The 23580-nt window shown below is 35.7% G+C and overlaps 2 long non-coding RNA genes across 2 annotated transcripts; both read left to right on the top strand.

Moving 5' to 3' along the window:
- The first annotated feature begins 1339 nt into the window (after positions 1-1339).
- On the top strand, positions 1340-23163 carry LOC117072558. Its single transcript, XR_004432854.1, has 3 exons — positions 1340-1544; positions 16560-16653; positions 22965-23163. It is a non-coding gene; the product is annotated as an uncharacterized LOC117072558 (long non-coding RNA).
- On the top strand, positions 1556-6810 carry LOC117072559. Its single transcript, XR_004432855.1, has 3 exons — positions 1556-1817; positions 3051-3132; positions 5638-6810. It is a non-coding gene; the product is annotated as an uncharacterized LOC117072559 (long non-coding RNA).
- Positions 23164-23580: the final 417 nt, after the last annotated feature.

Below are 23580 nucleotides of genomic sequence, written 5' to 3'. Positions count from 1 at the left end.
CTAAATAACAGGTCTGGGAACTAGAATTTGGGTTTTCTGACTCCTTGGCAAAATCTTTTTTTTTACATTCTTTAAAAAATTATTTTAATTGACAAATAAAAATTGCATATATTTATGGAGCACATGTTTTAAAATACAAATACATTGTATAATGACTAAATCACACAATTAAGAGATGCATTACCTGACATAATTTTTTTGGTAGTGAGATATCACTATTTTCAGTAATCTATATAAATCAAATAGTATAAGAGATACATTTAAAAAAAATTACATCTAATTGTAGTTCTCGGCCAAGTTTGTTCTACATTTAATTACTCCATTTTCTGTATTCCCAAACACTCTGTTCATTTCTCACATAATATTAAGATGGAGATTGAAGTGGATTACTGCGTTTCATTGTGATTTATCTGTTTACATGTCTCTGAGTAGAATATGAGCTTCTTGAAGAAAGGGACCTTGTCCATACATGTTTGATGCACAGCTCGTGGTAAGCGATATGACCTAACATTGTTAAATAAAGGAATGGGATTTATAGATATAATCTGGAACATGTATCAAAATTTACAATAATACCCAATTTGTGTATGTATATTCTATAATATTCATCCATATACATCCATATATTATATATAGAGTTCCATGAAGTTCACTACTGTATTCAGAATGACATTCAAATGCTATTCAAACAATTCTAAATGATATATTTTGAGCACCATAAAATGTTACACAAATCCATATTTAAATAGTATTATTGTATAATAACCTGTAAACTAGAGTTACTACACACACACACACCCCCCACACAAATTCTATTTTAAAAGCTATTTACCACAAAGTAATTCTAAGACCTTATTCACACTGCCTAATGGAAAAGTCTGGAGATTGGAGCCAGGCAAAAAAATCTGCATTTTGGTTGTCTAGCACTACCTGAGTAACTTCGGTTGCTTCTTTCTGAACGTGAATTTTCTGTGATGTGGAGACATTTAATACCATCCTTAGGGAACTGGCTTAAGGACTGGAGGTAATAATGTATGTGAAGGGCTGATGAATGCTTGTAGTCATACTGTAGTCTCTCTAGAGTTCCTTCCTCGGTTGCAAACTAAGTAAAGGGTTTTTTGCTTGTTTCACACATTATGAGTCTTTTATAGTCAGGAAAACTACACGGATCTCAAATTTGGCAATTCAGAGAGTCCGATTAACATGGTAGAGACAAAAAATATATATATATATATATATATATATTTTATATATATATAAAAACTCGGAAAAAGCGCTAAACCCGCAGGGAGCGCTGGGCCGACCTCCAGTATCCCAGCATTCCTCGCGCTGCTCCCGTAGTTCCTTCCCCGAGTCTCTATGGTAGCGTCAGCCTCGGAGGCGGCAGTGACGGTGGCGTTTCCTTGAGGAAGAGTGAGGGTTCCAACTTTCCTGCTGATTTGGGAGGTGTTGGGCGCGGAGAGCTGAGATGTCAGAGAAAAAGCAACCCGTAGACTTAGGTCTCTTAGAGGAAGACGACGAGTTTGAAGAGTTCCCGGCCGAAGGTAACCGCTGTGCCCCGGTTTCTGTGCCGCGCGGACGGTGACTCAGGCCTCCGTGTGGAGGTGGTTTGGTCGGTCGGGCCCAGCTGGGGGCACCGGCGGGAAGTTTGGACTCCCAGGGCCGGCACTCGAGGCGCTAACGCTCATCCATCAGTGGCGCCCCAGCTTCGGGTTTGGGGTGTCGCGCTGGGACTCACTGGCGAGGCCCAATGGGCTCAGCTTCCGTACTGGGTGGAGCCACCGTGCGTCTGGACCCAGAGCCCCGCGTCTGGGATGGTTGGTGCCTTTACTGTTCATCTGGGTTATTCACTACTTAAACTTTAGTTCAAGTCTACATAACTTCCTTTTCTTTTTCTTTTTCTTTTCTTTTTGTTTTAGCAGTCTTTCTTTGCCTTTAAAGCTTTCCAGAATTGAATTGTCTGTAGTTACGCCAATGCTGCTTAACTTTTAGGATGTTACAAATGAAGCCTGATTAAGTAGGATAGAAGGGTAAGATATTGGGTGCTTAATACACATTATTGCCTTACTCCTGCTCCTCACCATTTTTGTCATTTAACTGTGACCTAACTTAATACTTTATAAGACCCTACAACTTGACGGTTATGGTGGCTCACGCCTTTAATCCCAGCAGTTTGGGAGGCCGAGGTAGGAGGATCACATAAGGTCTGGAGTTCAAGACCAGCCTGGGCAACATAGCGAGACCCTGTCCCTCCAAAAATAAAATATGTATTTTAAAAATATATATATCCGTCTCAAAATATATATATATATTTTTTTCAATTAAAAATACACTTTTTTTTTTAGTTTCAAAACTAAAGACCTTCAGTTTTTTCATTGTAGGTAATAGCAAATTGCTAACATTTATTGAGTGGCTGCTGTTTTCAGGAACTTGTCTAAGTGCTTTACTTGTAATAGCATATTCCACTTTCATAAATATAGGAAGTAGGTGCTAGACCATTCTTTAGATAAACTGAAGCTCGGAGTGAAACTTTCCTGATGTCTCATAACTAGTTAGAAACAGTAGAACTGGATTTGGGACACCTGTTCTGATTGACACCAAAGTTCTTAACTTTAGCTGTACTGCTTCTGTTTGTGAGATTGCTGTTGCCAGTTAGGTTTTCAAAATCGGCTGCTTTATTGACTCATGGTTGATGAGTAGGACTTGTAAATATTTACCTTATAAGAAAAGGAGATAACTTTCTGAAGGTGGTAGAAAGAGAATTGTGGTTAATGGGGTACACATCCTGTTGCATCAAGCAATTACTTCTTCACTAAAATTGTCCCAAGTTGTATACTCTATCATGATCCTATTGTACATAAAACCACATAGCTGGAACATTTGTTCTATTTATAATGTACTGTTACTTTGTTTAGTGGAAGAGAACATTAGTGTACATGCTACAGAAACTCGTAAACTAACCCAAAGCACATTTCTTTTCAGTTCTGGAATTCATTATGTATTGTAGACATTCTTAGTTTTTTGTTTTGTTAATGGATTTATCTGTTCAGTCATGTTTTCTTTAGCTCACTTTCAAGTTGCTTCATCATCTGCCAACGTAGAGCTGTGTCGTAGAAAGCTGGCCTATTGAAGGTACGATCTTACTCAAACTTCATACTTCAAATAACATTCTTCATTATCATATACAGGGTGAAATGTTAGGCACTTTATTTACATTATATAATCTAATTATCACTATCACCCTGAGAATATGGAGGCTCAGAGACAAAAAGAAAAACAAACAAACAAACAACACTTGCCATTATGTCCAAGCCAGAATCTGAAAGGTCTATCTCTCTGATCCAAACTTTATCCGCAGCATTTAGCAGAGTGCCTAATACATAGTAGGTGGTCAATAAATGCTTGTTGAATGAATGATGAATGAACCCGCATTTAAAATGAGTAGTTAGTTGATAATTGACTGCTTAAAAACGATCTAGAGATAACTATGTACCTGATGGTACACTTGATTTTTTTCAGCAACTTTCATCAGCTTTTGCGAGTGTAGTTTGTGCTTGTTCTAAGTTTATGCTGTGAGCAGCAATTTTTCAAAGTGTCAGTAGTTATATAGTAAAACAAAACAAAAAGGTAAAAGGAAAAGCAAAGAAAATATTCTAAGGACAAAGGACTCACAACAGACTGGTTTATTAACATTAAGTAATTGACCATTTATGGGTCTCCTTACATAATGTTTGTTGTCTTCAGATATAAATGTGTAGAATTCATTCAGGAAACTTTCCATTTTAGAATGAGAAACATTTTTAATGTCTTTATTTTGTTCAAGTTTCTCTTCTCTGGTTTATGATTTGGAGAGGTTTTTCTTAAGTTAGTGAGAAAATCAGCCCACAAGGTGAAACCACTCAATATTTACTCAAGAAAATTGTTCTGATAAATAACAAAACCTAAAGAAGAACAAACTTAGGAAAATATCATCAAATAATTATTTCTTTTCTGAGAATCTACATTTCTGACATGTTTTGGTCTAGTCAAGGTTTAGAGTCTCTTGCTATTCAAAATGTGATCCATGAAACAGCAGACTTGGCATTGCCTGGGAGCCTGTTACAATTGTAGCATCTCATCGTTCCTCAAACCTAGACCTACTTAATGAGTGTGGGCTTTACCAAGATTCCTAAGAGATATGTTTGCACATTAAAGTTTGAAAAGTATTACTTTGAACAGTGACCTATTTTCAATATTTTGGTATCTGAGTTTTCACTTCAATTATTAATGCCCTAATTTACTTTCAAGTTCTTTCCGTACTTTGGAAAATTATTTTTCTTGTAAGTATGCCGTTGACAAATTCACTAACAGATACAAATTAAAATTGCTGTTGTTAAGGCAGCCTGTGAACATCTCTGCAGTGTATATAACAGATCGTACTTTCAAAGGCTTTGTTGAGTCTCAGTGCTCCGAGAGGTTGCCACATGAAAGTCATTACTCATAGTTCGACTAATAGATTTTCTTTTGGGAGTGGGTCTTCCTTTTGGAAGTGGCGTTGCTACATCCATCTTGTATAAGAATTTGTTTGGTAGGATGTCCATTTAATCATTTTAAGGAAAGGGAATTTTTATTGTTTCTTCTTTCTCTCTTTTTTGTTTTTTTTGGTTGTTTGAGATGGAGTTTCACTCTCGTTGCCCAGGCTAGAGTGCAGTGGCGTGATCTTGGCTCCCTGCAACCTCCCCTCCCTGGTTCAAGCGATTCTCCTGCCTCAGCCTCCCAAGTAGCTGGGATTACAGGCGTGTGCCACCACACCCGGCTAATTTTGTATTTTTAGTAGAGATGGGGTTTCTCCATGTTGGTCAGGCCGGTCTTGAACTCCTGACCTCAGGTGATCTGCCCGCCTCTGCCTCCCAAAGCGCTGGGATTACAGGCATGAGCCACCATGTCCAGCATAGTTTCTTCTCAATAGCCCTTCAGTGTAAAGTGCAACACCTGGAAGGAGTCTCTGATGGTACAAATGCTGCTTTTATTTTTTTCCCCCTTTCTGTAGCCTGTGAATTGGTGTTACATTGGCAGTTCCTCACAATTTTTCTAATTGGTGGGTGTGTAATCTACTGGTCATTAAGCAGGAGCTGTTAAAAAAATCATGTTTAGGATCTTTGTAATATACAGCCTCCAACTTCTTGACTACTTAAACTGATTTAGAACCACCTTTATTAGGAAGACATTCAAGGTCCTGGGCGTGATTGATTTTGATATGATTTGGGGAGCTTTGAAATGGTTGGAATTTTAGGACCAGAGGGCGACTTAAAAGCCTAGAGAAGATTTGGTGGTAATAGAGTCAAAAACTGAAGTAGTCTATAATTTATTTAAAACTTTGACTACTTTTTCATATCAAATTACTGAAAGAATTTTAAAATATTTTTATTAGTTTCTCTGACAATTAGATGCGGATTCTAGTAAAAGAGGGAAGAGAACAAGTGCTCCTTTAGATTCTTTTATTCTCTTCCTGTGCCAGAATTGAAAGTTTTTTTGTTTTTTGTTTTGGAGAGAGAAGCTGTTTTAGAATATTTAGAATGAAATTGAGTTTGCTTGCAGCAGCAATAGCATTTACAAGAGTGATATTATACTAAGTATTCTGTACTTTTTCTGTATTAGGTGAAATTGCTATATAGTCTGAAGAAATCAGGAGCAGAATACCACCCACCTCTCTGCCCTCTGGCCCCTTCAGAAATTTCTGGATAATACAGTGTTATGATGGGAATCTGTCTGTTGAGGCAGACAACAGACTAGTAATCCCCTAATGCTGCCAGCATTCTGGAAAAAATGAGGCACTATCACCTGTGCCTTAAAAAGTATGACATCTTGCAGTGGTTCTTAACCAAGGGAGTGTTTTTGGATGTCACATTGACTTGACAGGTAAGAGTATAGGAAAAATGCCAGCATTTAGTGGGTAGAGGTCAAGGATTTTATATTCATGCCTGCATGAGGAAGAACTGCCCTGTGAAAAATGCTATTGAGAAATATTTATGTGAACATCGTATACCAACAGGACTAAACATTGAATAGGAGGATTCCTTAGAATCTTAAATGTAGAAGATAGATGTGACCAGTATTGATAGTGTCACACACCATGCTAGTAGTCAATTTACCTAGTGCCAAAAAGGGCTTTTGCTGTTTTTGCATTATTAAATGTAATATAGTGGACATGACCATCAAACATGTAAATTAGTTACATGGTGGTAGCAAGAAATGGAGAACTCGTTACTAAAAAATTTTTAAGAAAAAATACGTAATCTGTATAATGATTCACAGAGTACCTGTTGAATGTCCATTTTTGATAATTGTGTGCAAGAAGAAAGTTTTTGAACCCCAGGATAGAATAAGCATGATGAATCTAGGATTAGGCCTAGATTCAAATCTACCGTTCATAAACTTTCAGCTTGTCACCTCATGCTAGTTACTTAACTTCCTCTTTAAAATATTTTCATAGTATATTATATAGGATAATTGTATAAGTAAATGCTTATGGTAAAAATTTAAACTTATGAGTGTATAAATTAAAAAGTAAAAACAGTTTCCCTCTACCATTCTCCAAAAAAGTTATTTATGCCTCAGTGATAGCCAATGTTAAATGTTCTTTTCTTTAGTATCCTTCCAGAATGTATTTATAAATTGTACTTGTGTGTATATATCTTTTAAATACACACACAGAAGACAATACTATATATACTATTTCCTCCTACTTGATTTTTATTATTTAATGTATCTCTAGTACATTTTTGCATCAATATAAAAATCTACCTTATGCCCTCATTGTGTGCATCTTAGATAGTCTAACTAGTCCCTTCTTGATAGATATTAGGGGTTTTTTGGGTTCTTTTATATATATGTATGTGTGTGTGTGTGTATTTTTTTTTTTTTTAAAGAGACATGGTCTTGCTCTGGTGCTCTGTCACCCAGGCTGGGGTGCAGTGGTGGTGTCACAGAGTATTACAGCCTTGAACTCCTAGGATTGAGTGATCCTCTGTCTCAGCCTCCCTAGTAGCTGGGAGTACAGGCATGTACCACCTCACCTAATTTTTTTTTTTTCAAATTGTTTTTTAGAGATGTGGTCTCACTGTGTGCCCAGCCTGGTACTGAACTCATGGCCTCAGCAATCTTCCCACCAGTCTTCCCAGGTGCTGGGATTACAGGTGAACCACCACACCTGGCCTTTGAAAATAAAAGGAATATGCTGCAGTGAACAACCTTACAGCTTTAGGGTTTTTGTTGCTTGGGTGTTGGTTTTTTTTTTTTCTGTTATAGATAATGAATATGTTTACATCTTTTTGTGTGTGTGCTAATCTATAAGATAAACTCCTAGAGAGGAAATTGCCAAATTGAATTGGCAGACTCGTTTTTATTTCTTTTTATAATACAATTTTTATTTCGAAATAATCTCAAACTTACAGAATAGTTGAAAGTACGGTACAAACATTTTTCTCTAAACCATTTGAGAATAAGTTGCCAACCTGATGACCATCACTTCTGAGTATTTTAATGTGTGTTTCCTACAAGGACATAGTCACAAGACAACTATCAAAATCAGGAAATTAACACACTGATGCATTACTATAGGTTGAGCATCCCAAATCTGAAATCCTCCAGAATCTCAAACTTTGTGAGTACCAAAATGAAATTTCAGTTTGGGGGATTTGGGATGCCCAATTGTAAATATATATATGCAAATATTTCAAAATGCAAAAAAATATAAAATTTGAAACACTTGTGATCTGAAGCATTTTGAATAAGGGATACTCAGCCTGTATGATCTGATCCACAGATCCCTTTCAACTTTCTCCCATTGTCTCAATAATGTCTTACTGTAGAGTCATGGATTACATTATCTTGTCATGTCTCTCTAGTCTTCCTTAGTCTAGAACATTTCCTCAATTTGTCTTTAACTTTCATGATTTTGACACTTTAGAAGACTATAGGCCAGATATTTGGTAGAATGTTCCTCAACTGTGCCTATTTCCTCATGATAGAAGTTCTACATTATAGTCCTGGTGCTCTGTTCTTATGACATCTTTTTAGGTGGAACATTATTCTCATTTGTTCCATTACTGGGGATGTTCACTTCGATCACTCTATTAAGGTGGTGCTTGTTAGGACTTTCCATTGTTAGGTTACTAATTTTTCCTTCTAATAGGCAGTTTTGGGGGAGGGACTTTGAAAGTTTGTAAATACAGTATTCCAGTGATCATCAAACTTGTAACTTGTTCATTTTTTAAAAAATATATAGCAGTGTGGACTAGTGGATTGTGACTTAGTAGGTTATAATTTGTAACTATTATTTTGATTCTCAGATTGTCCCATATTTGAACATGCGGAACCCCTTCAAGCTGTCTTCTGTGTCCTTTTTCCACGTCTCCATTATTCTTTGTGCAATTCCTAGCATTCTAGCACAAAGTGTATTCCAAACTAATTTTATACCTGAAGTCAGCCATTTCTCCAATGTGGTTTCTTTTTAGTGGAGAATGGTATTTAGAAGGCAAGGTCTTCACTCTGCTTATGTTTATTGCGTTTGGGATGTCCCTGCTTCCAGACCCTCTAAGTGGAAGGAGCTAGGGATGTACAGGAGTGTGTGTGTGTATATGTATAAAACCATGGGTTCACACAGATGTCTCCAGTTGCAGTTCAACACCACTGGATTGATTCTAGTTTTTTCCCTTTCTACATCTGTTATTCCCTTCAATAGTGAGAAACCTGGCTTCCATTATCTTCAATGTATTGTCTATTTGCTCATCCCCCTTCCTAACCAATCTTTGCTGCTCCCAGCAGATGCCCTTCTCGCCCCACTTGGGCTCCACATTTTATGCCAGGCCACCCTCCCCTCCTCTAGTGTGGGTGACTTCTTCGTTCTGGCCAGGCTCTGACACACCAACCACACCATGCTGCCCCTCTCCACGAATTCCCTCCTTGCTCTGCTTGGGCTTAGACACCTCATCTTAGACCTGGTGTGTCTTAAATTTTGACAGATACTCTCAAATTGCCTTTGAGAAGGGTTATGCCAATTTGTTTCCATCTACAGTTCACCTTTTCCCTCATAAGCTTGCTACACTAGATAGTAAACATTTTAGTCATTACTGACCTCATGAATGAAAAGTAAAATTGTATCATTTTGATTTGGATTGGTTTTTTTAAGTAAGATTAACCATTATGTTTTTCTCTGAGCTGTTACCATCTTAATACTCACTTTCATTATCTGTAATATATGGCTAATAATATTTATTAGAGTCATGAAAGGATTACATTATTGTAATGGTTGGCCTGGGCTGCCATAACAAAATATCATAGACTGGGTGGCTTAAACATCAGAGATTTATTTTCTCACCCATTCTGGAGGCTGTGGAGTCCAAGATTAAAGTGTAGGTCGATACAGTTCTTGGTGAGGCCACTCTTCTTGCCTTGCACAAGGCTGCCTTTGTGCCGTGTTCTCTTGTGGTGGAGTGAAAGAGTGCATGCTCTCTGGTATCTCTTAAGGCATTAATCCCATCATGGGAGCCCCACCCTCAAGACCTCATTCAGTCCTGATTACCTCCCGAATACCGTCATATTGAGGATGAGGGCTTCATCGTAATAATTTTTTGGGGGGGATGGAGGGGCAGGGGTATTTAGTCCAGAATAATGATGCATATGTAAACAGAGTCTGGCACAAAGTTGGTATTCAGTAAACATTAGTCTCCTTTCTTCTCTTCCCCTCTAGTGTACTTAGGAGTTTGGATTTTGGATGATGTTTAATATTTATTTAGAATTTGAGCTATGTCTGAATATATTCAAAATTAAGATTGTTAAATTTGTGAGTTATTTGGTAATTGACTTATTTTGCAGTACTAGAAACTTGTAAATTAAAAAAAAATTACCATTAAATGTTTTTCCACAAGTACTTAAACAATAATGTGGTTATTCATAGAAAGACACATAAAATAGTAACGTACATCATTTAGGGGTACACACAGATTGGAATGAAAAACCCCCAAATCAAGATGCTGGTGCTTGGGAAGGGATAGTGAGAGGTGTGAACCAGGAAATTAAACACTGAAAAACTCTTTGAAAAACTGTTTGGTTAGCTATTTCATTGGTTCTATGGAATGAGCAAGCAGTAAGCAATTGTGGTTTAAGTAGTGTTTAATGTTACTACTTGGTTGTTAAACATTACTCATTGAAAGATGTGATGAACTGTGAAAACATTGAGAGGAAAATAAAAGTTTCAAAAACTGTGTACAGTTGATCCTTTAACAACATGGTTTGAAGTGTGAGGGTCCATTTATACAATGATTTTTTTCAACTAAATGGGAAAAGGAAATAAGATATTTGCGGGAAATGAAACCCACGTGTAGAGGGCTGACTACCACTTGGCTGACCATGTTACCTGAGTATGCATAGATTTGAGTATACTTGGGCTGTCCTGGAACAAGTACCCAAGTATACCGAGGGACGACTGTACTCTTCTTCATAAGTATTTAAAATTTACCAAATATCCTTAATCCTTTGTCTGGTTGTGTACTCTGTTGTACATGTAATGTTTGGTGGAAACTGTTTTCTTTATATTCTAGGACATATTTCTCTACTCACCTCCCTCATCCCACAAGTTGCCTTTCCATAATTACCATGTAATAAAGAATTTATTCATTTGACATGTATTTGTTGAGTGTTTCCTATAAATCTGGTAGTGAAAAGTACAGAGAGAATGATATTAGCTGCCATTTATCAGTACTGAGTGCTTTACATACACAGTGTCATTGAGTCTTCATAGCTCTTTGAGGTATAAGTTTTATACCTAGGGATCAGCAAAATTTAATTTACCCAAGGTCACAGTTAATTAGAGGCTGTCCTGAGGCAAATTTGACTTCTCTAGATATTTGTCTTTGAACTTAGTAAGTAGTAGTTGTCAAGAGAGAGAAGGAGCAGTGGTTTTAACACCAAGCTAGAGTGCTTTAGTATTTGGAGGGGCTTATCCTGGGGTGGGACTCCAAGCCCTTTTCTCCCGACACCCAATTAAAGCAGAGCAACACTGCCTTTGTTTCTCTTACCTGTTGGGCTTCTGGGTAAGATGTAATTTGGTTTCTTTCAACTGGTAGTAAAGTGCAGTAGTAGTTCAAAAGAAACAGATTACTTCCAGTTACGTACAGTGTGAGGTAGCAGCCTTTGAATGGGGCTTTCAAATAGGGAAGGGTTTTTTTTTGTTTGTTTCTGTTTTTGTTTTGGGTGGGGGACGGAGATTTACTCTTGTTGCCCAGGCTGGAGTGCAATGGCGCGATCTCGGCTCACCGCATCCTCTGCCTCCCAGGTTCAAGCGATTCTCCTGCCTCAGCCTGAGTAGCTGGGATTACAGGCATGTGTCACCATGCGTGGCTAATTTTGTATTTTTAGTAGAGATGGGTTTCACCGTGTTGCCCAGGCTGATCTTGAACTACTGACCTCAGGTGATCTGCCCACCTCAGCCTCCCAAAATGCTGGGATTACAGGTCTGAGCCACTGCAGCTGACCAGGGGTTTTCAAAAGAAGGGAAAGGGTGTAGATGCTTTGAAGTAAAAAATAAATGTGTGTGTATATTGTATTTGCTTGTGAAATAGTAGTTGCAAATGCAGGTAGTTTGCTGCCTAAGCATGGAAAGCTTTAAGCCTCTGACCAGTTTGGACTTAAAACCCTTAACTAGATGAGAAGTGGTTTTTAAAATGTTTCATTTGTTTGTTTTGCTTATGACAGTGATACGTGTAAGTTTCCTTTAGACAATATGCTGAAACATTAACCCAGCAGAATTAATTTGAAAAGATAGAAAGACTAGAGTCAGGGAGGTTAATTAGCAAATTGTTGAAATAACTCAGGTGAGGACTAAGGGCGAGATAAATTATTCTTAGAAATGAAGTGAAGAGAATGATGCCACAATAGTAAGGGAGGTAGAAGTGATGAAGCATTAGCAACTCGTTTGATATGGGGTGTTGAGAATAAGAAGAAATCTGGGGTTGTGATTTTGCCCATGCATGTCTAAGAATATGTATGGTAGAGTTGAGATTGGATACCCTTGACTCAGTAATGTCAAGGGTAGATCAGAATGAGGGTACTGAGATGAGGTGAATCTAGGGCATGAGGGCTTGGAAAAGATGAGAGTAATGGCTTTTGTGAATTTTATGGAATTAAAAATAAAACCACAAATCTACCAGGTTCAAGAAGCCAAAGAAAAAACAAATTGTTAAAAATTTATGCTGGAGAGGATGTGGAGAAATAGGAACGCTTTTACACTGTTGGTGGGAGTGTAAATTAGTTCAACCATTGTGGAAGACAGTGTGGTGATTCCTCAAGGGTCTAGAACTAGAAATAACCATTTGACCTAGCAATCCCATTACTGGGTTATACCCAAAGGATTATAAATGATTCTACTATAAAGACGCATACACATGTGTGTTTATTGAAGCACTATTCACAATAACAAAGACTTGGAACCAACCCAAATGGCCATCAATGATAGACTGGTTAAAGGAAATGTGGCATGTATACACTGTGGAATACTATGTAGCCATAAAAAAGGATGAGTTCATGTCCTTTGCAGGGACATGGATGAAGCTGGAAACTGTCATTCTCAGCAAACTAACACAGGAACAGAAAACCAAACACCACATGTTCTCACTCATAAGTGGAAGTTGAACAATGAGAACACATGGACACAGGAAGGGGAACATCACACACTTGGGCCTGTCAGGGGATGGGGGTCAAGGGGAGGGATGGCATTAGGAGAAGTACCTAATCCATGTGGGACTTAAAACCTAGATGATGGGTTGATAGGTGCAGCAAACCACTGTGGCACATGTATACCTATGTAACAAACCTGCACGTTCTGCACATATATTCCAGAACTTAAAGTATTAAAAAAAAAAAAATCATAAATCAACAAAGAGAACCAACAAAGTGGAACCATTTTGTCAGACTTACATCTTTTTAAATTCTTGATGAAAATAATTGGGTTTGGATTTCCTTTTTAAAAAATGTAAGAATAGTTATGAATGATTATGAAGTTATTTTGATCCTTTGTTTCAGACTCTTTGCCACAAATAACTGAAAGCTCACCAACAGCCTGGTGATAAAAACATTGTTTATGACTTTCTTTTTGTTTGAAGTTCTTCACTAACATTTTTGGTCCTTGTTAGAGAAAATATAGTAGTAAAGTGGTGCAGTGCTAGGTATTGATTTCTCAGTCACTGACTAGACATTAGATCTGCGGGGTATACGAGTGTTTGCATTATGATAACCTACAGAAGTGAAATTTTGAAAAAAAATAATTTGTTTCATACTCCCTCAGCAGCAGCACTTGTAAATTTATCTCAGAATCACTAGATATGGTGTGGCTTCATTATCATACTCATGAGTATAATGATGCTGTTTGTAAGTACTGCTGTTCTTTTACACACACCTATGATGGTGAACGTTCAATTTAGTATTTTTCTTTTCATGTAATGTTCTGTATATACTTGCATGTTTTGTATTTGAAGAAACTTGGTTGGAGATTAGGTTGTTTGTATTCAGAATACCTTTATTGTTATGGAATAAGAATTTGATGCTCTTGAAATTGGTGTAGAATAGAACATTTGCAACCCTATTTAGTATGAGTGGAATTTCCTTTTTACTTTTCTCAAAAATGCTGTATTTCATGCCTTTCAGAAATTTTGAAATGTATGTTGCAGAGTAGGGGAAAGTAAGTATTAAAAGAATTTTCTAAGTAGAGAGAAAATTCTTTTTGTACTTAAATGTCAAGGTGATACTTAGGTGAAGTGTGTGTGAGATCTTGGATAGCTCAGATTTTTTAAATTTAAAGCTAGTCAGAGATGTAATTCTCAACTAGCCAAAGTGAAGAAAGCCCAATTTGGGACAACGTCTAAAATAAGAATTGCTAGAAACTTACGTATTAGGCATCTGTTACTGGTTATTTCCAATTCTGACTTTTTAAAATGTAGATTTTTTTTTTTTTTTTTAACCAATACACAGCTGGAGGCATACACATTGAAGTAAATACAGCTGTGGTTATTTACATAATTAATCACAATTCTGGCAATGCATTTAGTGTTTAAGGTAAAGTGTATGCTTTATAAGGCCATCCGCATATTGAAGGATGGCATTAGACATGAGGTATCATATCAGGTATCATGGGTATGTCATTGTTTGGTTATATTTTGTCCTTTTAAAAATTATTTCTGGAGTTAACCCTTTAAAACTAAGTGATTACAATTGCTTGATTGTCAGTGTAGTGTTAGAGTTGAAAATTAAAGCACAATTCAGAGATCCAAGAAAATGTCAGCTAAACCCAGAGATTACAATAATTACAGCTTTTTCATGTTATACATTGAGTAGAGTTTGTATTTATTGTAACTTACATATATTGTAACATATATGTATACTGTAGAGAATTTGTAAGTGTTGGAAATACTATTTTGGGGCATTGTACATACTATCACGTAAGCTTTTTGTGTAATATAGTTAAGTACATAATCCAGGTTAATAAACTCTTTAAAATATCTATCTAAAATAGATTATAGATTCTGGTTTGTCAGTGTTAGCACTGTTTTTCTTAATAGTGCTTGTATTAATTTTAACTGCTTAATAAGTTGTAATAGAAAAGAGGCTATTTCTCAGATTCCTCATCTATGATAATTGTACATAGACATCAGTGCTTCTTACTGCTTAGGATAACGGTATTAAGGCTACAGAGTTTATCTAGATTTATCAGATAATTAACGAAGAATTTGGCCAGCTCTTTCATCCTTGTTCACTCAGTAGTGTCATAACTATGAAGTACTATATAGTAATGTCAAAGAAATATAGAGCTATTGTTATGAATCTTTTTTATATGTTCTACCTAAAATGTTGCTCACAGTATTCTTTTTCCCCCTCTTCATGAGCCAGTTCCTTTTTCCTGGGACTTTATCTCTACTTTTTCCTTTCCTTTCCCTGCCATTAAAATAGCATGAGATGGTTATTAGAGGAGGGAGAGATGCTTTATGTTTGTTGTAAATGATCATCAGAGTTTAACTTTATAAACTAAAAAAATTGGCCGGCTGTGGTGGCTCACGCCTGTAATCCCAGCACTTTGGGAGGCCGAGGCGGGCAGATCACGAGGTCAGGAGAACGAGACCATCCTGGCTAACATGGCGAAACCCCATCTCTACTAAAAATGTAAAAATATTAGCCAGGTGTGGTGGCGGACACCTGTAGTCCCAGCTACTTGGGAGGCTGAGGCAGGAGAATGGCATGAACCCAGGAGGTGGTGCTTGCAGTGAACCAAGATCGGGCCACTGCACTCCAGCCTGGGTGATAGTGCGAGACTCTGTCTGCAAAAAAAAAAAAAAATTGTACCATTCTTAAATATTTTTTCCCCTCTGTAAGTTAAAAGAAGTACAGTCAACTTGAAGACATCACTTAATAGCTGTTGAAATTAACATTTTGAATCAAATCATAATTAGATGAAAACAATTTGTTTCTTAAAAGATAGTTGCTTTAAAAGATAAGACTCTACAGTATTTTTCAAAGACTTACAAGGTTAGCAGAAAAGTGTCAAATATTATTTTATATTTCTGGCTTGAATCTTTTGACACATGATTATTTCCTTTTTAGGGACCAGTGCAGATGGAAGCAACCTACTTAACAGTTTAGGAAGCTGGTTAGTTGGAAGTGGTTCAAGCTGAGTAGAAAAATCTGCTTGTTGTCTTAGAACCTTGAAACAGTGTGTTGTGATTTTGAGTTATATCACCTCCTTTACTTAAGAATGTAGTATCTAGTCTTTATTTAAATTATTTTTTTGTAACGTAAAACTCCATTAGATATCTTTATAAAGACTCCTTAAAATAACTATAAAATAGATAATTTCTATTTCCAGGCTCAACCCACATAGCATATTTAGAGCTTGAGATTTGAGGTTAGAGAATAGTGGTAATACATATGTACTTTCTCACCATTCTAAACAAAAGCTGAAATCTCAGTCTCAACCTCCTCTCTACCACTACCAAAGGGAGGAAGAAAATCTAGAAAACTAAAAACTACAATATTCTTCTTTATGCATATTTGTGTTTATTCTTCCTTTAAAAATATATTAGGCAGATACTAGTGGTGGCTTACAGTTTGGTCTACTTTTAAATATTTGTATATAAGTTATCCTTGTGTTTTGCAGTTTTGAATTTCACTCTGGTATCTTCCTGCCACTCAACTTGCTTTAGGGTTGTTTTGTGTTGTGTTTTGAAAGATTGTGAAGTAGACCTTCTAAAAATGAGTACAAAGAAAAATCAGTAAAGTAAATATCCTCCTGAAATTGTAAGTTTTCATGGCAGGTAGGATTTTTTGTATTAACTTCTATTTCAGATTATCTGCAAACTGAAGAATTGAGAGAACTAGACAGCATAAACTCAGATTTAAGGAAGACACCATTTTCCATAGATACAGTTTTAGCTGTTTTTGAATTGTGAGTGTTCAGTAGCAAGCTTTTCAAAGTTTTTGTAATTGTGGAAATAATGTATGAGAAATATTTAGACAGCATCTGTTTCTATTTTTAGACTGGGCTGGCTTAGATGAAGATGAAGATGCACATGTCTGGGAGGATAATTGGGATGATGACAATGTAGAGGATGATTTCTCTAATCAGTTACGGTAAGTTTTAAGCCAGATTTTTATTGTAGTTCAGTATTAATTATAAGCATGGAATATGTAATTTACATAGATAATTAACCTCTTAAAAGCTACTTAATCTTTGAAATAGGTTTTTGAACTGTGTAAAGTAAGACATGTTGTCTTCATCTCCTGTGATTCCAAACATGCACACTTTGAGTAATTGCCTACGAATTTTATTCTTTCTGGTCTTTTTATAAAGGTAGTAAAATAGAAGCATATTTGCCATTTCTTATCCTTGGGAATTTAATTCTGTCAATGTTAATTTTCTACCAATATCAAATAACTCAGCAGAAATTAGAATCATAGAGTGCTGGGACCTAATAGACTGGTGATTCTCAAACTGGAATGGAGATTGGGATTGTGAGAATGTACTGTGTCATATTCATGTATAAATCTACTTGACTTCATTTATTTATTGAGGTAAAATTCATATAACATAAAATTAAGCATTTAAAAGTGTACAGTTCAGTGGCTTCTAGTACATCCTCAATATTGTGCAACCATCATCTCTATTTAGTTCCAGTATTTTCAGCATCCCAAAAGGAAACAGTACTTACTAAGCAATCATTCCACACTCTTTCTTCCCTTAATCCCTGGCTGCTGCTGATCTGCTTTCTATCTCTAAGGATTGGCCTATTCTGGATGCTTCATATAAATGAAACCATATAATATTGTGACCTTGCGTGGGTATCTTTTTTCACTTTGCATAATGTTTTCAAGGTTCATTCGTGTTGTACCACGCATCAGTACTTCATTCCTTTCTATGACTGAATAATATTCCATGTACATGTTCCATATTGTATATTGTATTCCAATATATACTACTGTATGGATTTGCCACGTTACATATGTATTCATCAGTTGATGGACATTCACTGTTTCCACCTTTTAGCTATTGTGAATATGCTGCTATGAACATACATGTACATATATTTGACTACCTGTTTTCAATTCTTTTGAAAAAAAACTATATATATATAAACAGAAGTGGAATTGTTGGGTCATTTGTTAGTTCTATATTTAACTTTTTGAGGAACTGCCAAACTGTTTTCTACAGCAGTTGAACAATTTATGTCCTTACTAGCAGGGTGCGAAGGTTTCAGTCTCTCCACGTCCTTGCCAAAACTTATTTTTCTTTTTTTGTTTTAAATTATAGCCATATTTTAATCTATTTTTTCTTTTGTTATTTGTGCTTTTGGTGTCATGTTTAATAATTCATTGGCAAATTCAAAGTAGTGAAGATTTATCTCTGTTTTCTTCTAAGAGTTTTAATAGTTTTTGCTCTTACATGTCAGTCTTTGCTTTGGGTTAATTTTTGTATATGTTATGAAATAGGGCTTCAGCTCATTTTTCTGCATATAGATGTCTAGTCCTTCCAGCACCATTTGTTGAAGAGACTTTTTTCCCTCCTAATTTTATTTTGATTCAGCCTGTATTTATCTGTCTTGGCTATAAGAATAAATAGACTGTCATATACTTTGCTCAAGTAAAGATATAGAAGATGTATGTATTCCAGTCTTCTCATTTACTAGTCTAATAAGCTTGTACAAACAGAAAGTGAAATAGTTTATAATACATTTTTAAACTTTGATTTCTAATAGTGATGCAGTAGCACCAGCTCCTACACTGCATTGTTTTTATTGGCTCTATATTTTAAAGATACTAAGAATTTTGCTGGAGACTGATAATAATTTTACCCGTTTACTTTATTCTCCTTTTTAGAAATAGTACAATTTACCTTTCACTGTTATACTGATACTTCTACAATTTTTCATTTCCGTTTCTCAAATATTGCTGACTGATTTTTGACATCTTTTGGTTCTTCCAGTACCCTGAGATGTAATTATCCAGAGCCTTGAGATTTTAAACTGCTTTAATGCAGTTATCTTACCCGTCTTAATAAGTTTTCAATTTTGTCTTAATAATGTTGTTTTTCCTTTTATAGTTTTATGGACAAGATAAAAATGATAGCTGTTGAACAATAATCCTGCCTTTTTAAAAAAATCTGTTAATGTTACATCATCTGTTCCAAGCATTGGACCTGCTCTTTTTCATTCTTTATGATCAATATATGGCTCTTAAAAGCCCCTTCTCTTCTTTTTACAGATTTCAGTTTATTTCGAGGATCAGATTAATTCTATGTGTACAAGCTCATGCACTTTCTTTTTACATTTGTCTTTGTTTTATTTCCTTCAAAAAATGAGCCATGTTAGAGAACACCCTACTAGCTTTTGAAAAATGTGCATTCCCTTTTGTTCCTCCTTAGCATTGTTATGCTGTTAGACTATTTTCAGGTCTTCCAAATGCTGTTGATCCCTACTCTGTGTTCTTAATCACATGTCAGAGTTTTTTTCCTGGTATGTTTTTGACATTTTTAAATTGAAGCTAAATAAATTTTCTTCCTTTGACATTCAAAATAGTCAAATTCCTTTGAAGTTTTGTTTCTTTTGTGTCTTTCATTAGTACTTTCCTCTTAAAACTAATTGATACATTATTGAATACTGTAATTTTTACCAAGAAACTTTTGGTAGTAAATGTATTGATAATTAGATTTCACATCATTACATGTTGCCTTTTTCTTGGTTTTGAAATAGAACATTATATTTTTGTGGCTTACTGTTTTTATAATACGCCCCCACAGTGCTGTTATGTACTCTGTTGTGTTTCTGCCTTTAGGTTTGTGGATTTCTGTAGGTATATCAATCTATTTTTGTTGTTTTTGGTGGTGGTTTTTTGCCTGAGGTATATAAATCTTGATGTCTCCATTAGTGAATAAGATTTTTCTTTTTATTTCCCCATTTGAGTCATGAGTTTTTTCCTCACTAAGATTGTTGCTACATTGCCAGTGGTGTCAAATAGAACTGACTTTAGTGATGGAAATGTTCGAGAAGCTGCTGTATACAAGCAATCCAGTTACATTTGGCTATTGAGCACATGAAATATGGCTAGTGCAGCTAAGGGACTGAATTTTTTGTTTTATTTAATTAAAATAGCCACGTATGCCATATTGAATAACACAGCCTCCGACAATCCTTGCTTTAAAAAATTTATCTTGATTAAAAAACTCACACAAAGTTATTCTTCCTAATCTTTTCTGTAAAGTACATGGAAACCCTTAACATAGTATCAATAAGCCATGGTAACGAATGGGGTTTACTGTTTTCTGATGTTATTTCATCCTAATCCTATTTAACAGTGGAGAGGCATCTCAGACTCGAGTGTGAATCAGACTGCCAGGGTTCCAACCCAAGATCTGCCTCCTCTTTAGCCATATGAACCTTGGGCAAGTCACTTAGCCTTTCTGTGACCTACTTTTCTCACACATAAAATTCAGATGATAATTAGTGCTTTACTGCTAGAGTTATTATAAGATTTAAGTGATTTAATATGTGTAAAGTGCTTAGACGATGGTGTATGTTAAATAAAAACTATCCATGTAGCAGGCCACCCACTTTCCACGTTCTGCTTTCTCTTTCCGTGTAATTACCTTTAACAGATAGAAGTAGAAAGAGTAAGGCCAGTTTGTGCTTCCAGGTAACTCGAAGTCATTCTGTTTTTGCGGCTTCTGATATCATTTGTTTCTTTATATATTAGGAGAAATAGGTAGTAGTACGATTTTCTCAACCCTATTTCATGTCTTACATAAAAACTCTTTAAGAAGCCAGTATAGGCCAGGCGCGGTGGCTCACGCCTGTAATCCCAGCACTTTGGGAGGCCAAGGCGGGTGGATCACAAGGTCAGGAGATTGAGACCATCCTGGCCAACAGGGTGAAATCCCATCTCTACTAAAAATACAAAAAAAATTAGCTGGGCATGGTGGCGGGTGCCTGTAGTCCCAGCTACTCGGGAGGCTGAGGCAGGAGAATGGTGTGAACCTCAGAGGCGGAGCTTGCAGTGAGCTGAGATCGCGCCACTGCACTCCAGCCTGGGCGACAGAGCGAGACTCTGTCTCAAAAAAAAAAAAAAAAAAAAGCCAGTATAGTTCCTGATTTACCAATCTGATACAGCCATTGTCATAAAGCTGAGTAGTTTCTTGGATAGTAAGAGGACTTTTCAAACCTACTAGTGGCCATTAGTCTTTTTTCTTATTTTCTTGCACAAAGACTGCTGCTGTTTTTGTTTCAGATGGTGTATGTTCACTGTGTGTGTTGTATGATATTACAGTTGTGCTGGGGTTTTCTGTTTTTGTCTTTGTTGATTTTTCCATTCAGCAGCCTCATGATTATTAGTGTTTTTGTTTTGTGCTTGGTGGCCTCAATTTTTTTCTTTTGGTTTTTTAAATTCTAGCAAAGAATCTTTCATCTTCTCTAAGAATTTAGCTGATAGAGAAGCATTTCATCATCTCGTTTGTGTTCGTAAACAATTTATACAGCCACTTGGTGACCAGCCACCTCCCATTAGGAAGGCCAATAGACACAAACCTGAAGGACAGATTTGGTATACTTGTTACTTAAATTGTAGGCTGAACTTTGGGGTTTTTTTGTTCATTTGTTTGTTTTTCTTGCTGCTGTTAAAGTGAATATTCTACAGAGTAAAGTGTAAAATTTTAGCATGAGATAAAATTCAAAGACAGTTACCACATTCCCCAAAGACTGGCAACAAGAGTTTTTGTATGAAACATTTGAATTTTCTGTGATCATCAGAAATAGAATCTTTTAGCTTTTCCTTTCAGCCTTGATTCTTATTTTAATGTATACTACATTACATTTGTATAACTTTCTCTCGTTTAGCTCTCAAAACAATGGAGATAAGTTGTTATAAATGAAGGGCAGATACTATAATCTCCAGTTTCCTGAGGGGTGGAGGAAGGGCCCAAAGGAAGCAATTTGTTAGCAAAGGAAGGGCCAGAGTCAGAGACTTGCACTGAGCTCTTGACTCCTAATCCAGTGTGTATACCACCAGTCCATACTATACCCTAGCAGAAGACAAGGATGATTCATTTGAACAATCTGTGGCCTTGATACTATAATCTCCAGTTTCCTGAGGGGTGGAGGAAGGGCCCAAAGGAAGCAATTTGTTAGCAAAGGAAGGGCCAGAATCAGAGACTTGCACTGAGCTCTTGACTCCTAATCCAGTGTGTATACCACCAGCCCATACTATACCCTAGCAGAAGACAAGGATGATTCATTTGAGCAGTCTATGGCTTTGATATAATTTATGGAAATTAGCTCACTGTTTATATTCTAAATAACTAAAAATTTTAGGAAAGCAAAGGAGTTTTGAGAAATGAATACTAAATACTATACATTATTCCTGTCGTGTGTTTGCATTGGAATAGTGTGGTGGTGTCTAAGCCAAATTTACTTGAGAACAAATGTCTGTCTTATTGGATGTAATGATGTAAAGCATATTAATCATACTTTAAATTTACTCAGTGTTTTATCATGGATTAGCCATCTAATAATTTTGTCATAAACTTTTATCTGAATTGTGGCAAATAAGTTGTGGTGATATTTGGAATGGTAGTTTAAATAGTTTGAAGTTGATGACATAGCTAAACTTTTTTGTACAAATATTTTATTTAAGGCAGATCAACAATTGCAGATGATGTTCTCAATATATGACTAATCTTTAGATTGGACAAATTATTTGAAATTTTAAAAAAAGTATCTTTATGTTTGTATGTTCATGCTAGTATAAACTTTTGGGATTTTCATTCATACTTAAAATCAGGAAAGTAAAGTCTTATTTAATATCCCATGACTTATTTTTTGTATTTATTTTACATATATGGTTAATGCAGAAAATTTTCACACACTTTCAAATTTGATTACTAATATATATGTATATATTTTGGTTAGAGCAATAGATATATGTCAATATGGAAAGCAATCTGTTTATTCTTTCTGCATATACAACAGTAATACAATAATACCTGTAATGATCGTTATAAAATCCGGTTTGATAGTGATGTGTACTTTCCCTGAGGTTAATTAGTCTCAAAACTTATGTTTAAATATATATTAGGAACAGAACATTCATATGGCATTTGGAAAGTATTTGAAGGATAGCAGTAACTCCTTCACATTTCTTCTACAAATAGAGTTATAAGACAATTAAGGAAGATAAAATATAAGTTAACTAATGGAAAAAGCAAAATTTTAAGTATTATATTGACTCATATCCAATTTTCTTACATAGTTTTTTCTTCAGAGACAAAAATAAAACTATTCAGTGGTATTGTAAACTGATGTCTCAGGCATAGCTCGTTTATTTGTTTATTTACTGTATTATTTCTGAAGGAATGTTATTAAAGAATGCCTGGTGATGTTCTTTCTGTTTTATCGTAGAGCTGAACTAGAGAAACATGGTTATAAGATGGAGACTTCATAGCATCCAGAAGAAGTGTTGAAGTACCCTAAACCTGACCTGCTTAATAAGTTCTAGGATAGAGAACCCAGGATGGGACACTAAAAAAAGTGTTTATTTCATTATCTGCTTGGATTTATTTGTGTTTTTGTAACACAAAGAATAAATGTTTTGATATAATCTTGTTTGGTTCAGAAGTCTTAATCTTTGCCCCTAATCAATTTTCTTCTCATGCTTTTCCAAAACCTTATTATATATAGATGGTAAAATTGCATATTATGAAACTTTTTTTTTTTTAATGTTAACTGAGTGAGGCTCAGGTTAAATGATCTGGAGTAGATTTCTCCTGATTCCCAATTCAGTACTTTTCTTAAACAACATCAATTAATTGTTACTTCTGTTTTATAAGGAATTTCTTTTACATCATGTTGAACCTTAATCTCTTCAGTATTTTGATAGCTTAGGCAACATTTGCTGACATTTATAAGGTGACCTTTCAAAACCTGTGTTTTAAAAATATTAATCATTTTAAATTGCTGTAATTTACTTAGTTCCTGAGCCATTAATAATATTATTAATGGTTGTTAGCGTATTTTT

This window comes from Trachypithecus francoisi, unplaced genomic scaffold (genome assembly GCF_009764315.1).
Source record: "Trachypithecus francoisi isolate TF-2019V2 unplaced genomic scaffold, Tfra_2.0 Lachesis_group4, whole genome shotgun sequence".
Taxonomy (NCBI): domain Eukaryota; kingdom Metazoa; phylum Chordata; class Mammalia; order Primates; family Cercopithecidae; genus Trachypithecus; species Trachypithecus francoisi.
This window is presented reverse-complemented; position numbering and strand designations above follow the sequence as displayed.